General features: G+C 39.5%; 1 protein-coding gene across 1 annotated transcript in view; it reads right to left on the minus strand.

Moving 5' to 3' along the window:
* LOC109431151 (ras-related protein Rab-40C) overlaps nucleotides 1-12,952 on the minus strand; it is a 33,076-nt gene extending 20,124 nt beyond the window's left edge. The window contains exon 1 of the mRNA XM_019707356.3: nucleotides 12,541-12,952. The gene's annotated coding sequence lies outside the window, so the exon portion shown is untranslated. The remainder of the gene's footprint in view (nucleotides 1-12,540) is intronic.
* Between the last annotated feature and the right edge of the window lie 5,123 nt (nucleotides 12,953-18,075).

An 18,075-nucleotide genomic window follows, 5' to 3' on the forward strand; every position in this document is an offset into this window, starting at 1 on the left:
TTCCTTGAACAGGATTATATTCATATTCTATATTTATTATCCCTTATGATCCCTACATATAGGTATACAGCTACTACTCACTGGCAACCATGATGCTCCGCAACCCAACGAGAAAATCCCCCACCGTCGCCAGACAATGCAAGGTCTACAAAACATCCCTGTTGGAGTAGGCCGATCTACAGACATATGATCAAGTAGTACAAGCAACGGAAGTGTCAGATAGATTTTTTTCATTTTCGTTATTCGTTAATAAACCGTTATCCAATCAACACGTATCTTTGTTTACTCTGGCCATTTTCAATAGGTTATGAGTCCAGGAATTGAAACCGAAGTAATTGAAAGAATGGCTAACCCCGGAAGTTTAAGCAGCGGCGGACATTTTGGAAGCGGAGATCGTGCTTGGGCGGCTCCTACAAGCTAAAGCGTATCAAGTCTACCTGCAATACAGCGTTTGTTGGGACGTGAAAACTGGATGACCTGGAAATTTGCAGTGCAGTCATTGTCGGAACTGGAAGAGCTGTGGGATGCCGTAAAGCCGATACCAAATGCCGATGGAACGATGCCGGTGGTTAATGCGAAGAAGGATAGAAGAGCGAAAGCGAAGATTATATTGCTGCTCGATACAGTGAACTATGTTCATGTACAAGAAGCGAAATCTGCCTACGAAGCTTGGACCAAACTTGAAAACGCCTTTAAAGATTCGGGAACTGAACGGAAGGTCGGACTGCTGAGAAACGTAATCAATACAAGGTTGATCAACTGCACGTCAATGGTCGACTACGTTAACCGGATTGTTTCAACATCGCACCAACTACGAGGGATTGGATTCGACGTGAGCGAAGAGTGGGTAGGAGCACTACTACTTGCTGGCCTTCCTCCGGAATACAAACCGATGGTGATGGCAATTTCAAGTTCTGGAGTAGCGATAAAAGGTGATTTGATCAAGACGAAACTTCTTCAGGAGGTGGAAGAACCATTGGTGAGTACAGCATTTGTATCCAAGGAACCTCAAAAGAGGAACGTTATGGTGGCAAGCAATACGGAGAACCTCACGAAGAACAGTCGTCGTCGAAAGGACCAAAATGTCGATGCTGTCACAAATTTGGTCATATAGCGAAGAATTGCCCGAACAAGTTTCGTCAAGGTGAGAGGAAAGGAAATGCTTTCTGTACCGTTCTCTCTACTACCAAGGACGATGAAGACGAATGGAATTTCCACTCAGGAGCGACTACGCATTTGACCAAGAACAGAGATTTGCTGAAAAACCTACGACCTGGAAGCGGAACTGTAATTGCTGCGAACAAAGATACCATGAAGGTGGAAGCAATTGGTGATACGAATCTGAGAAATCGGAATGCTGTCCGGCGGATCCCAATATAGATGTGCGAAACGTTCAGCTGGTACCAGAACTATGTACGAATTTACTGTCCGTGAGTCAAATAGTAGAAAACGGTAACAAGGTGATATTCGATAAGGATGGATGCACAGTTGTGAACGCCGCTGTGAATGTTTTCGCTACAGGATCTCGTAAGAACGGATTATTCAAGTTTGACAAAGCCGATACATCATCAGTCCTGGTATGCTCTGATTTGACAAATCTGGAACTTTGGCACAAAAGGATGGGTCATTTACACTTGAATGGACTTAAGCAGCTGAAGCAGGATCTTGTAACAGGAATATCGTTCGATGAGAAGATGTTCGAAGCATGTAAGATTTGTGCTCTTGGAGAACAGACAAGACTACCATTCAAAAAGCAAGGAAACCGTTCGAAGGAGATATTAGAAACAGTTTACACCGACATTTGCGGACCTATGCTGCCGTGAATCACATATCAGTCCCATCTTTGCTGGGTTTCCTATGCAAATGGGACAGATATGCGATTCACGGCAGTATGGAGGTGTCGTCGATCGGTGGAAACCGATACTTCATCACGTTTACCGTTGATAAATCGAGGAGAATGTACGTCTATTTTTTGAAAACGAAGTCAGCCGAGGAGGTATTGCAAGCATTTCAAGAGTATGAAAGCCTGCACGGGAAAAAATTCGTTGCCGGATCCATGACTAAAATGTTATGAAATCATAAAACTTGTCGCTTCATGATATTGTAACTACAAGTCATGATATCGTGACGTTAACAACGATTATCATGAATAAAAATAACTGATTCCATCAACAAAAGCCATGGCCGTCAAAAGCGTTATGAAAAAATTAAGCTCGTGTTCATAAATTGAATAGCATAAAACTGAGTCATGGTAGCATGGCTCTGAGTCACAAAACTATGACGCTGAGTCATCTCAACCAGACGCTGAGTCGTATAAACATAACGCAGAGTCATAAAATCATGAATCACAACAAACGAATTTGGGCACTGTAAGCGTTACGCAAACCCTCACGCAGAATCACCTACGCCATTTTTGTCACTTCTGTCAAGGCGCCTTTTGTGAGCGGCAGTGTTTTCCGGTGAGATTTTTTTTTGGTTTTCGAAAAAGTGTAGTGAATTGTTCTTACTTAAATAGTAGTAAACTATATAATAATTGAACTACATTCCAGAAGTTGAAAGAGGAAAAACTCCATATTCCGGCACAAAACTCCGGCCAGCATCATCAGCAGCAGAACAATCAAGCTCACGCACAATTCCGGCACAAAATTTTGGCTAAATGCATGACGTAATCTATGGACGCCCCCTATGTCTATGGACCATTTTACGAGACGGTTCAGAACAACTGATCGCTCATTTTATGAATGAAAACTTGACAGTATGGAGCCAGGTCATTTTGACAGATCTCACACGAGGAAGAAAAGTTCGGCAAACTGCAAGAAAATTGTTCGTCGCTTTCTTGCATGTGTGTGATCTGTCAAAATGACCTGGCTAATATCAAACATTTCGAGGTTAGGTTTCGTGGTGTAATGAAGAATAGACTTGCGTGGTGTAATGAATAATAGACTTTATTTTTTTGCAGCCAAACAAGACAAAAGAAATCCCAAAAAGTGCAGCCAAATGACAAATACCAGAATCATAAAAATTACTTCAATATTAAGGAACCTTGTTCATGATTTCAGAGTGCGTGCTTCACGATAACATGACCTTAAATGCCACTTTGCACCAATTAATCCGATAGTATAAATTACAAATACTAGAATCATGCATACTGCTTATGTTTTTATAACATTAGGTAATAAATTAAGAACATGCTTTATGATAACATGACCATTACTACCATTTTTCGGCGGAGCGCCAGACTGGCCGTAAACTGCTGACGATTCGATCAGATAATGGAAAGTAATATACGAACGGAAGATTTCAGGAGTTTCTGAAGAAATTTGGCATCAAACATCAGACAACCGTTGACTATACTCCGGAACAAAACGGTCTAGCGGAGCGGTCCAATAGATCCATCGTTGAACGAGCGAAGTGCATGTTGTTCGAAGCAAATCTTCCTCTACCGTTCCCCGACAAAAGGCCATAACATGACTCCGGAAGAGATGTGGTCGACGAGGAAACCAGACCTGGCACATTTAAGGATATTTGGTACGTCGGTCATGGCACACGTTCCTCGACAGAAGCGACAGAAATGGGACGTCAAAGCGGAGGAATGCATTCTGGTTGGATACGGCTACAGGCTACAGATTGTTCAACATGAGAAGAAAAGCTGTTGTCAAGAGCCGAGATGTTATTTTTATGAAGGAAGGAAGAATCGACAAGAATCTCCTGGTTGATGTCGGTCAAGCCCGGATTGACGAAGGATCTGCGTACGTGAAACTGGACTTGGTTGAGGTAACACGTGATCAAGGACGATTGTGGCAGACCCTGTAGACCCTGAAATCCTGACCTCCAGGACACCCCGCAAACTCTACAAAATCAAACAAAAGCAAAAAGAGCCCCCTGTTCGGCCACAGAGCATCACGGATATCAAAGAACAACAACCGCAAACGTAAACTGAACGGTGATTGCGGCAGACCCTGTACAGATTGAAAGTAGCGAGCTACTCTCCAGGGCAATCCACAAATTCCACAACATCCAACAACCGTAGAGAGAACCTCCCTGGAGCACCATGTATAAAAACGACGATAAGCAGTAAGCGTAGAATGAAACGGCAATCGTGGCCGACCCCGCAGACCCTTAAAGTCCCGAGCTCTATGACACTCTGAAAACCCCATAAAAATACCATTTCTTGCACTGCGGAGTACTATGGACAACGAAGCCAAGTAGCAATCGCAGGCCCAGCGGCTATTGCGACAAATTCCGTAGACCTTGGTAGTCGCGAGCTCCTGGATACCCCGCAGTCTTTACAATGTCTGACAACCACAAAAAGAACCTGATGACGACAAGCACCAAGCGCAGATTCAATGGCCACTTACGCAAATCCTGACGACCTTGAAAGTCCTAAGCTCCAGGACACTTGGCAAACTCTACCAACATACGACAAATTCAAAAGAACTTCTTGCACTGGGGACATGTGGCAGATTCGTTAGTATCCAATCTACGAAGTATACCGTAACTACGCTAACGCTAACGCTGGGGACATGTGGCAGATTCTGTGTGACCTGAAAGTCCTGAGCTCCAGAATACTTCGCAAACCCCACAATATCCGATAACCGCGAAAAGGACCTCTAGTTGGACTGTGGAGCATCACTGATATCAGAGGACAGCAACCGCAAAGACAGATTCAACGGCGATTAAAGTAGATTCCGTAGAACTTGAAAGTCCTGAACTCCGGAACACCCCACATATTCTACAACGCCGCAAAACCTCAAAAAGACTCACTATTAGCACCACAAAGCATCACGGACAACAATAACCACCAACCACAAGCGCAGATTTAATGATGATTGTGGCATACTATGTAGACCAGAAAAACTCCGATCTCCAGGACACCCTGCAAACACCACAAAGACCGTCAGCAGCAACAAGAACGTCCCGCTAAACTATACAAACTACTTCGGAAAACCACCGTTAAAAAACACGAAGTTATACTGAATGGCAAACGAGGTAGATCCTGTTGGCTATATAACTCACAACGACAGGGCAGTCCGGATATCCAGAACATCCAAACAAAATTCAAATTTTCAGCTAAATCCATTAACATTTGGGCGGTGCTAAACTCATTTGAAGTTTGTATGGAAGTCGATTATATAGAACTATAGTCTTATATGTGCCGAAGAACTTTGTCGAAGATCGTAAAGTCATCCGAAGAGAAGATACTACATACAGGCCATCTGATGGTGCTTACCATTTAACACGTAAAGAAATATGTAACAATAGCAATAAAATCTCGTTGAATGGACACGTACTGTCTAGGCTACAGCTTTCTTCGCAAGTGTCTGATCACGTTGCGATCTTCGACAAAGTTTTCAGGCATATCCTAGGCTACATTTCTATAGGATTGATTCCGTGGTTTGAGAAAAATTAGAACCCCTCAAGAGAAAAAGGCAAAAACGATGTTTTCCCATATAAACTCTCATACAAAGTTCAAACGAATTTATTACCGCCCAAATGTTAACGGATTAGGCTGAAAATTTGACCAGAGCAACGCGACGTCATATAGAACGAAATAAGAAGGGTGCCAATTGAACTTTTTGACATGTGGTATTTCCATACAAGCTTGAGCCTCCTCACCACCCACCCATGTCCCACGGTTCCAAGAGTTCTCGAATATACCTGATCCAGGAATCCACTGCATGACCACATTCAAACGCTTACAGAGCTCATGAACTGAACTCCACAACATAATGGAGGCCTTAAGGTGATCCAAGTTCACTAGACTTGTTCACCACAGTAAATCGGACATCTAGGATCCGCGAACCGCTTGTTCCAAAGCATGTTTAGTATTTCATGAACTTTTTATCGACTTTATGCTAAAAGCTAACTAATGTATTGGCGATCAAACGTGAGGTTAGGTAACGAAACATTTTCAACTTTGGAAGCAAAAATAACATATTTCTGATCAATATATTGTATGAACGTTACCAGAAACTGCAATAAATTCACTTTTCTTCCAGAGTAATTTAGAAAAGCGCCACATGCGTGTTTCAGCTTTGCGTTTGATCGTCAATTGAAGAGAACCGTTCCGCCAACGGTTTCGTCAAAATGTCCGCGATCGTCGAAGAAGTTTCTTGAGCGATTCCTTTCGAACTCGAAACTGCGCTTAACGAAGCAAATAATAAGTTGATGTTTCTTGTAAAAGTTAAAAAAAATAGGGCCCTGTGAACTAGATGATTAAAATTTGAAGTTGCACAAAGTGGTCAAAAAATGTAGCAAAATAGAAAAAAAAAAATCTCGCAAATAAAATATTCAATTCCCAACACAATAAAAGTTACTGATTTTGATAAGAAAAGATATTTTCCGAATGATTAAAGTATTTTTCACTACAATATTTTATCAAGAATCATCATTACGGGCTTTCTCAATGCAAAACTTTTTGTTTCAAATTTCTCAACAACACAGGTAGCAGCAAAGAAAGAAGAAACTCTTATTCAGCTCTTATTCAGCTATGGGCACAGCACCCGCTAGATAACTGACTGCTGCATAACTGGACTGTAGAGACTGTTTATATAGAGACATGCAAAGACGACTTCTTTTGACTGTTGTTCTTCTTCTTCGCCAGACTTTGTTTTCATAATTTTGCTGGCGTGCTCGATAGGTAGCCAATTTGACAGTTCGATGGGTAGATTTGGTTTCACTCTTTGCGGGACTGTGTTATATACAGACTGTACTGGACTGCTTTTTACCTAGCCTCCGCCTGCGGAAGCTCAGTCCATTTATCGAGCGGCTCTCGCTAACTACTCGTCGGCAAAACCATGAGTAGAAAAACCGCATTGGACGCAATCAGTGAAGTACTAGATTGGAAGTAGTGAGCTGGATAATTCATAATACCAACGCTGTTTGCACCATTTTATTGCAGAAATGGAGAATCGGTCATCACATCAATTCTCCATTTCTGCAATAAAATGGTGCAAACAGCGTGGGTATTATGATTTCTTGCCTTATTTGATGCTGTTTGAGCAAAAGTTTGAGTAACAGTGCTAATGAAGTTGCAAGGATTAAATGATACAACCAGCCACTTGTCATCCGAATACTACCCCACAGTAAAAAAGCGAGCCAACATCTCTGACCCCCATTGTGCGTTGAACCCCATTTTGACAGCAAAATTTTGTAAACAGTACACTTTTCTGGGCCAACACTTGAAAAGCGCGTAATATTTTCCACAACAAAAAAGAAAATTTTCGAAAATACTAGGAGAATCATGAAAATAACTAATTCTCTTAGCTGAAATATGTTACAATGAATAAAAACGTGTTCAAATTAGGCCGCAATTGGGGATGCAAAGAACTTTTTTGTTAGAGAAAAAATATCATTCGTAAACTACGCCTAAATCAAATGTTTGACCTGAAACAGATGATGACTTCAAAAACATGGCCGCATCGCAGCCGGTTGGATACAACAACACAGTTACTTTTCACAGATTGCGTCCTATTAGAGATAAACCGGAGACCTCGTGCGGCTTCCAATATGACATCGAAAGGCACGTTATATGTACCTATTTTGGGCACTTGCCGGTTCAACTAAGTGAATTTCATAATTAATTTGAATTTTTTTTAAGGTTATAAACTGTACGTAACTCGTATGCCAAAAAATAAGTTATTATGTATAAGTTATACCAGCAAGTGTCCAAAATAGGAACATCTGCCCAAATGATACAAGACAATAGATATCCCGGCAAGACTTAGAAATGTATAGCAAGGCTGCAAACCGTGCTGCAAACATTTTTTTTTTTCAAAAAAAAAAAGTGTTTAAATAGGATAAGACACATTCTACCGTGACGTTACAACGTTTTTACGCATTCGTAGTCAGATTTTCTACTATAACTCATGAAAACGAGCGTAAACCTCAAAATATTTTTTCATATTCGGATTCCTTGTAAAATTTCTGATATATTTGACCTGTTGAACATTTAGTTTTCATTAAAAAAAAACGTGTTCAAAATGCGTATTTGTAGCGTGACGTTACAACGCGCTAGAATCCGACCCTCTCTAACGCGCTACCAACATCTTAAAAAATCTGCTCGGATTTTTATGATAATCTGTTTTGTTTTTTCACCATTGAAATTTATTGGTTTGTTCTTCAATTCAATTGAATAAAACATTTAAATTTCAAATTTGTTTTTTGAAAACCGACTGTTACATTTCGTGACGTTACAACGCCCGTTCAGTTTCAAACAGGGTTCTGCTCGCGTTGTAACGTCACGAAAATGTACATCATTTTAGAATCAGAATAATCAGCCAAAATTGCCCGAATTTGTGAATATATTATTGCATTATTTTCACTGCTCCAAGAGCAACTTTATTCTATTGAAAATCCGTTTTGTGATAAATGGCTCGGAGGGCCAAGTTATTGCTATCAGCAGTTTGAAAACTTCTTCATGAAGGTTAGTGGTACCCATCTTCGGCCTAGTACCACCCATATTCATCTAATTTTGTCCCAAAGACTAAACCGTTGATATTCATTACTTCGCACCGCCAGATATTTAGATTTTGCAGCATAAAACTAATCACGCCGTCGAATTAAACATTTTTTCAATAATTTATGCAATGTCATTGATTCAATTAAAAACGCTTTAAGATGTGCGAGCAGTTATTGAACCAAAGACATACCTGAGGATCTACATACCAGTTAGGGGCATCAATTTCTGTGATTCCAGAGACAAATAGACCTAATTCTGAGAAAAAAAAAGCATCCTATATATGCCAGAGTCATAATTACTTAGAGAGTTAGTGTCTTTGGCAAAGTTGTTTGATAAGCCAAAAACTTACAGCTGATTTACTATTGGATGTGAGATTCTGACACACTGGGCGACGCTAATTAAAAGTTTACAATAATTTACAAACGATTAGAATTTCTCAAAAAGTTTTCAACAAATTTTGACTAGTTGAGAAACATTTTTTTTTGCTAAATTTTTGGGCACTTTATTAAAAGTTACAAAATGTTGAATATTTTTTGAATAAATAAATATAAAGTGCATGATCTTTCATAATTTCAACTACCACTAGTCAGTTAGAAACTTGAACCAAACGGCTTTTAAACTGAAAATTCTTGACAAGATAAACAACTTTTCCAAAGACATCAACATTCTAAAAGTCTGAAGTCTAAGTAATTGGAGTCCTGAGATATATGAGTTTCAATTTCGTAGGTGTTACGTCTGTTTGTCGGTGATTCTTTTTATATCAAAAATAAATGTAACACTGACGTAATATCCATAGCATATATTTCAAGATCCTAATTATTTAGACAGTTGGTGTCCTCGACAAAATTGTTTGGCTGGTCAAGAACTTTCAATTGATGGGCCGTATGATTTCAAATCCTTCCACTAGGATGCGCTAGAGGGCATACACATTTTTAGTTTTACTTATCTCAGGATCGTGAATTATTGGGAAGATGGTTGCTTCATTAAAGTTGTTTGGTAGATCAAGGACTTTCAGTTTAAAAGCCGTATGGTATTAATTTCTGCCACACAGTGGTGAAAGTTGCAAATTTTCAAAAGCATGCCAATTTTATTAATTACCCAAAACACATTCAACAAGCCGTACGTAACTTTTTTATAAAATATATCAAAAATTCTCAAATCTTGACTGCTAGTTAGTTCCTCATCTTGTTATCTGTATTTTCTACAAATTTGAACTTGATTGGTTAGCTCTACACAAAGATGGAGCGCTTTAAGCAGAATCATATTTTTAACTGTTGTTCTATTAACTCTTATATCTTAGGCATAAGTGAATCAGATCAAATAAAATTTTGAAAGTTAAGTTCCAGCTTGTAGAACACTTTTCAAGAAATTCTAATCCCTTTCCTGCTTTTGCAAAATGGAAACTAACGTCTTCTAGTGGCAAAATCTCGCATCTATTGGTAAATCAAATGCAAGTCCTCTACTTATCAAACAACTTTGCCGAAGAAATCGTATTTCTATGTAATAGGGATCCTGAGATGCATGAAATTCAAAATTTGTAAGTTCTCTAGCGCCGCGTGTTGGTGGAACTTTAAATCCAACTATCCATCAACTGTAAGTTTTTGACCAACTTAATATCTTTGTAATTTCGTCAGTGTTTCGTCTGTTGGCCACTGATATCATAGAAATTTTCGGTTTGAGTGGTATTTGATTACGATTAAAAAAATTACAATATCACAGTACAATTACATCGTAGATTTTTTTTATCTGTATTAACGAGATTTTTAGCCCTAGGCTAGTTCGTCTCGGGACCCACGCTTTACTTCTCTTCCGAAGGAAGAACTCACTATTTTGTGAGTTTGTCGGGAGTGGGATTCGATCCCAGGTCCTCGGCGTGACATCGTAGATTTTGGCCAAACACCATCTCCTCCGTCCTTCCAAAGTCTACGTAGTTTATGAACGGGCAATGGTACGCAATTTATAAACGATATCTTGAAGAAGAGCTCATACACAACGAGAACGAAACTGTTTTGAATATAGAACTACGTTTGTCCAATTCAGAAGCCGTCCAAGCCACAAAGATTTGGTCTTTTCCACAGAACTTTTTTTCGTGACGTTACAACGCAAACTTCAACCAGGTGAAACTCAGGCTTCCGTGAACCGATTTTCTTTCTTTTAGTCTCATTTAAAGGATCTTTTCGAGTACAAAGAGCATACAAAATTTCATATTGGTAACGTTTTCCGTATTTGAATAAAATTTAAAAATGTTGATTTTTCGTGACGTTACAACGCAATAAAAACCCATACTATGATCAGCCATATTTCAGAGTTGTAAAGTCTTCCGATTAAAAATCTTTTTATGCTAAAAAATCTACATATATTTATCTACAAATGATGGAAGACTTTTGAAAAATCAGTGTGTTGGTGTTTAAAATACGACAGGTTGGGTGAAAAGTGTGCCTAAATGACTTAAAATCTCGATTTTAATGTTTATCTTAATCGTCGTTCAATTTATATTTATTGTCATACTCATCAATCAGCTTCCTTTAACTATAAGACAATTGCCAACTATCAGTTCATTCAAAGCAGCACTAGATAGACGTTAAAGTGTGTATGTAGAGATATGTAGGTGTTTAAAGATAAGAAGTCAAATTAGAATAGGTTGAATAGGATTAATTTTTATTCTGTTATTATTAACTGTAACTATTGCACTCCTAATGTTAACTCAAAATGTTGTTTTTCCTTGACCTGAAAAAAGGGTACTACCTACACTGCCCATAACTGCATAACAGTAACATTCGACAACAGTAGGCATTGGAGAAAATGGAAACCAAAGTTGCAACTTTGAATAATATAGGAATGAATTGAAATTTTAAAAATTTCTCATAAATTTTTCATCAGTCGTATAGCAATCAAATTTTCTACAGCAATTTTCTATATGCTGGGGGAGTTGTCAAAAAATAAATCGGACCTCAGTATGATTGATGTCACGCTTTAAAGTCAATCTATTTTCCTAGTGTGACTGTTATGCGGTCACATTGCTCAATGAGACAAAATGACTTGGTATTTTTTTCATAAATCCTAGAACAAACTTCATTTTTTAATTCAGGTGGTCGAAAGCACTTGTGATTTGATGCTGATCCCCGATATTAACTCAATACCAGCAAAATATGCAAATGTTACAAATATGCGGTTATGGGCAGTACAGGCTTACGTATGTTCAATAAAAATTACAATTACAATTACAATTATCATGTCGAATACATTTTTGGATGGCAAAAGTAATGTAGAATGTGATAAAAATGTCAAATTTGCCATAACTCAACTTTGAAAAATTGGTATTGATGATACGGGGCCCGTAGAATGTGTCATAAACTGCGTCTGCTTACGTGAATATTCCCGGTAGATTTTTTTTTGAAACTTCCCGGAATGTCTTAAAAATCACAAAGTAATAAAAATGTACATAATATATTATCATATTATGCTTTTTTGTAGTTTGTGAATTCGTTTTTTATGTCGATTTCCTTCATAGTTGCGGAAATCGTAGTTCAAAGCCAAAACAGTGCATCACTAATTATTACCTAGCTATACGTAGGAGTTGTAAATCAAACAATCAAACATCGCAAGTCTATTCTTTCCTGCTGCTTGCCATGATACAAAAACAACCTATAGTAGGCGCCGATAGTAGAAAAGAAGTCCACCCGACCGACAATCGACCGATCAACCAATCATCATCATCAGGGAAGTAGGTAGCATAGCAGGCGGTGCGGCGAGCGAAGGAAAAAGAATGTGTTTTATTTGTGAATAAATTAAAATGCAAGGTCACTGAAATTGCGTATGCTCTGCAGACGACGCCAACTTGGATCGCTCTGCATGAGACCTCTACCTGACCGGGACCCACCACGAGACGAGACCGACTGATGTGTGGACAAAACATCCCCCGACCCGACTAATGAGCCGATTTTATGATAAAAACAACTCGCACCCACAAGCTCACAAAAAAAAAACGGAGGAGTAGGCTGGTGTTTTCGGTCGCAGTGTGGGTGGAAGTTGAAGGGTTGTTGAATAAATTAAAGAAAACAATAATTCCGGATTCTCACCTGTCTCGGGACAAAGCAGCCGCGCTAGTTTCCTCGGAAATCTCCGGTTTCGATCGTCCGTCGCCTCTGGCAACGAGGGGGTCCACCGTCGCCGCCAGCCAGTTTTCTTCCCGACTTTTCCGCCGCCGTCGCCGAATCACACTCTGATGGGTGCTGGCTGCTGCAGCGCAGTAGAAAACCTATCCCTCCCGGGTGGAATTTCCTCGAATGCACCACTTGTTTTGCACTTTCAACCAGGCCACTAACGCGGGACGCACATTTTCGATCGGATTGCACAAATTGTACGGTTGTTTTTCAGCGGGGAAAATTGCAACAGAGCTAGCCAGCAATAAATATAAACCTGAGAAGAGTTCGCGGAGTGCGGAGTAAACTTTTCCTTTTTTCTTGTGTTGCTGTCAAAAAGTGATGTCTTGTTTTTTTTCGCATCCGCGGAGTCGTTTGTCGTCTGTCACTTTGGTGTCGACGTCGCGACGCTTCGAAAATAGGGATGTCCAGTTGAATGAAAAACTACACGGAGAAATCAAACTACCTAATTTTTGGGTCGATTTTACTCAAAGCTGAGTATATCGAATAAACTAGTTACCCAAAATTAGGTTGTTTTCTCTCTTTTCCTCACCGATGTTGTCAAAAACAAACAGAGATACATCTACCCAACGGGGGTCCTTGAGCCCAATAAGCCAATTTTGGGTAAATGCAGGTTTACTCAAATTTGGGTTAAATGAGGGGGGGTCTTGGGTTGAATTTACCTACTCTTAAGTAAATGTTTTTGCTGGAGGTGAAGGCAATTTACCTAGTGTGAGTTTAATCGATTTACTCAAATTTGGCTTATTGGGCCGAACTATGGGGTTGCGTCAAAAGAACTCAATTTTGGGTAGTTTGGCGGTTCCGTGTAGCCTAACGGGGACGATCCCACACGGAACCGCCAAACTACCCAAAATTGAGTTCTTTTGACGCAATCCCATAGTTCGGCCCAATAAGCCAAATTTGAGTAAATCGATTAAACTCACACTAGGTAAATTGCCTTCACCTGCAGCAAAAACATTTACTTAAGCGTAGGTAAATTCAACCCAAGACCCCCCCTCATTCAACCCAAATTTGAGTAAACCTGCATTTACTCAAAATTGGCTTATTGGGCTCAAGGACCCCCGTTGGGTAGATGCATCTCTGTTTGTTTTTGACAACATTGGTGAGGGAAAGAAGGAAAACAACCTAATTTTGTGTAACTAGTTTATTCGATGTACTCAGCTTTGAGTAAAATCGACCCAAAAATTAGGTAGTTTGATTTCTCCGTGCAAGGACGATCCATACTTAGAAATCAAGCATAATTTTTAAAATCGACGTATCTAACTTTTTCACTGATCAGAGTAAATTCATGGTCAATGTTGACGACAATTTCACTAATATAGTTTTTTATAAAAAGACTTTTCATAAGTTTTTTCGTGCTTCATCACCAGGGATATAGCACGCACTAGGTAAGAAACAAAACCTACTCATTCCATATTATTTTTGTGAGATATAAGCACCGACGAAATAGAAGATGTACTGAATAAAGCTGTGATAAAGAGAATGATCACAGCAGGCGATATAGCGCATTTGAATGTGATGCGAACTGTCAAGCAGACAATGTTAGCATCCCTGCTTGCGTAGCAACCTATAGGGGCAAGACACTGTGCAAACGAGAGTTACTCTGAGAAATTCTGAGTAACTTTTTTCACTAATGATCGACAAAATTGGTTGAGAAACACCCCTAAAACTGCAAGAAATGCGAGATATCGGGAAATATTGTTTTGATTTTGCGATGAATCAGGCAACACCAAAGCAAAAACTGGAGCAATCCGGAGCTGGGGCAAGACACTGTGCTGGAGAGTATTGTCGGGCCGCCACCAAACCGGACTTCGCACAATCAATAGTCCCGACGTTTTATAATCATGTCAAAAGTAGTGCGCATCCTTCCCGTTGTTGTCAGCAACACAGCGCACTAGATGCGAAACAGTTGCGACACTTGTGGACCAAGAAAATGACAATTTTTGATTGAATGTCGGTCTTGATTCCAACCGGATAGACAATACATTTTTCTTCACAGTGTTGCTCAGAATCAGTCCTGCAAAATATCAGTCTCAGTGCCTGTTTTTCAGCCGAAAATGAATGACTGCGGCGGTCGTTTTCAGTTCCTCGATGTGAGAACTGACAGAGTCCGAGAGCTCCATTCGTGAGCGACCCAACAAGATCAATTCCCAATCATCCACACACTACTCATGCTGAAAGGCCATTCGTCTCAAGCGGTGGCTTGTGAGAGTGAGTGCCCTATACGTTAGCACGGGTGAAAACACTCAACTACAGAAAATTGAATGGAAATTTAGCCCTGTCAGCTCTCGCTTTCAGCACGCTGCGTGCGAGTGTGAGTACCTATTTCATTTCGCTCCCGTGTTGTTGATCGGAAAGCAACTTTGACAGGAAAACCAAAACAGAGAAAATGAAAAAAGCAAAATATCTCTATCATAAAGGCCTGTCGAAAAATTGCAGCACTGCTCAGAATTCCTCTGAGAAAACACGAGAAAAATAAACCAGCAGCAGCAACTGGTAAGGAAAAGCTATAGTGATTCTGTTATTTTGTGCTTACAGCGTGTTGTTTGCCGTGGGGGAAAACCTCCGGCAATGTCCGCTGCCGAAAAGCAAGGTTAGAAAGATCCTGTTGTTTTGCATCGTGCAAATGTCGGATCGAATGCTTACAGCGTGTTGTTTGCCGTGGGGGAAAATCTCCGGCAATGTCCGCTGCCGAAAAGCAAGGTTAGAAAGATCCTGTTGTTTTGCATCGCGCAAATGTCGGATCGAATGCTTACAGCGTGTTGTTTGCCGTGGGGGAAAACCTCCGGCAATGTCCGCTGACGAAAAGCTTGGTTAGCAAGATCTCGTTGTTTTCTTTCGTACAAATGTCGGATCTGAAGCTTACATCGTGTTGATTGTCGTAGCCGATAAATCTTAGCTATGTACGCAAAAAAATATTAGAAAAATTCCGTAGTTTTGATTCGTGCCAATGTGGGATCGAATGGTTACAATATATCGTTTATCAAAAGGTGTCGTCAATGTCGGCTAGCTAACAGAAGGATTATGTTGATGCAGTTTGTTTTCTGTGGCTAGTGTTTCAATAAATGACAATGCTTTATTCTCTTTATCTATAGATAGATCTATAGATTATATATAACTAGCTGTCCCCGGCAAACTTAGTCTTGCCTACTGCGTTTTTGACGTTTCAAGTCCCTAGCCAAGCGCCCAAGTCCCCGTTCAAAATGTATGAAAACCCGATTTTCAAAAACTCTCAATTTTCCCATGTTTTAGGCTTCATAAACCTTCCATGGGTGAAAACTAACAGAACAAAACTTAGATGGCCCAAATCGGACCATCCATTCGCAAGTTATGCGCGGTCCCACGTATGCCACTGCATTTTTATATATAACTAGCTGTACCCGGCAAACTTTGTCTTGCCTACTGCGTTTTTTGACGTTTCAAGTCCCTAGCCAAGCCCAAGTTCCCGTTCAAAGTGTATGGAAACTCGATTTTCAAAAACTCTCAATTTTCCCATGTTTTATGCCTCATAAACCTTCCTTGGGTGAAAACTAACAGAACAAAACTTAGACGACCCAAATCGGACCATCCGTTTGCAAGTTATGCGTGGTCCCACGTATGCCACTGCATTTTTATATATATAGATAGATGTATTTTATCAGATATCTCGAATTTAAACGACGGAGCAATGGGATAAATTCGGGTATAAGATTGAATAAAGACTCAAAGAGCAAGATTTTTTTTTCAGAACCACCCAGTACCAAAGCGGTAATTTGCTTAAATATTACAAGTAGAGCCTTGCATTACAAACAAAACTTCAACAAAATCACATATGATTTTTAAGCATTGCCCTCAAAACTATTTGAGAGCAAGGACGACTGTATCGAGCGACCCCGAGAGGAAACGAGAGGAAAAGAGAGAGAGAGAGAGATAATGATGACGTCACTGTGCAAGCTACCATTGCTCGTCGGAAAACATCATTCCTAGAATTAAGTACTAAAATGTTCGATCTTTTTGGAAAACAAAGTAGCAGCAGCATAGTCAGAATGGTACCTCACAATGAAAACTGTATTCGGCAGCCATGGCAGCAGCTACAACGTATGTGACGATGTAATATAACAGTTAATTATGTTGAATGGTTGTAAGTAAATACTCCAAATTGAGATACGGAAATTCAATTTTATGTTAAAAATGTGTAAAACTTCTTTAGAGTAGAAGAAGGATGTGAGATATAAGATGTACTGAATAAAGCTGTGATAAAGAGAATGATCACAGCAGGCGATATAGCGCATTTGAATGTGATGCGAACTGTCAATCATACAATGTTAGCATCCCTGCTAGCGAGCAACAACTCCAGGCGTCACTCAACCGCGTTCACTCTTGCCACTTGCGAACCCAAGTAACAGAACTTGTTACAGTATTGTATTGTACAGTATTGTATTACATGATTCATACAAACGTCCATGTTTTGTTTTGAATATGAAAAACCTATTTTCGTACACTTATATCACCGAAAAAGCGCAAAAAATGGCGGCTTATAAAACATCTTTGATGTTACTAAAGATGTTTTTCAATACATTATTATAACATAAAATAAAGTATCGAATATGTTCTCAGCAACATCGTAAGAACTTACTTTTTGCTAGCAGGAAAATTATTCTTTGTCAATCGCACACTGTGGAAATAAATGTGACATGTGATATTTGGAAATGGCTCAAAATAATTGTCAAGCCTTACCTTTCATTTGTAATTCACCATTACGATGTTCGGTCACTATGACTGAAATACATGTGCCACTCAAAATTTATGGTGAAATAAACACATTCACTCTTCATGAATTAATTCGCCTCCCATCAGATTGAAAACAAGAAGGAAGGTTTTTGTCATCTCTATGGTTTTTGTGAGATTTTCGAGTACATTTTCAGATATGCAACATGGTGGATTATTGACACAGTACCGTCAAAAAGTTTTAGAATGCTATTTTCAATTATAACGTATTAATAATGTGATTTTACACTGTAGAATTTGTATTCGTTATCATTAAGGTTACTATATTATTACATTGAATCTTAAAATTTTCCCACATAAATGATTATTCGGAGAAAAACTTGGAGATGAACAAACTGCTATACATTCGTAAAAGCGTTAGTTGTCAAATCCTTGGGGCAAGACACTATGCTGGAGAGTACATTTTCCGTCACAGAGTTGCTCAGAATTTCTCCGGATTGCTCCAGTTTTGCTTGAGTATTGCCTGATAGTATCGCAAAAACAAAACAATATTGCCCGATATCTCGCTTTTCTTGCAGTTTTAGGGGTGTTTTTCAACAAATTTCATCGATCATTGGTAAAACGAATTACTCAGAATTTCTCAGAGTAACTCTCGTTTGCACAGTGTCTTGCCCCTAGGTCGCCACGTAAGTACTCAAAGTGTCCGCACAAAGTAAAATATGAGTTTCGGATGCTATTATAGTT

This window comes from Aedes albopictus, chromosome 1 (assembly GCF_035046485.1).
Source record: "Aedes albopictus strain Foshan chromosome 1, AalbF5, whole genome shotgun sequence".
Lineage (NCBI taxonomy): Eukaryota > Metazoa > Arthropoda > Insecta > Diptera > Culicidae > Aedes > Aedes albopictus.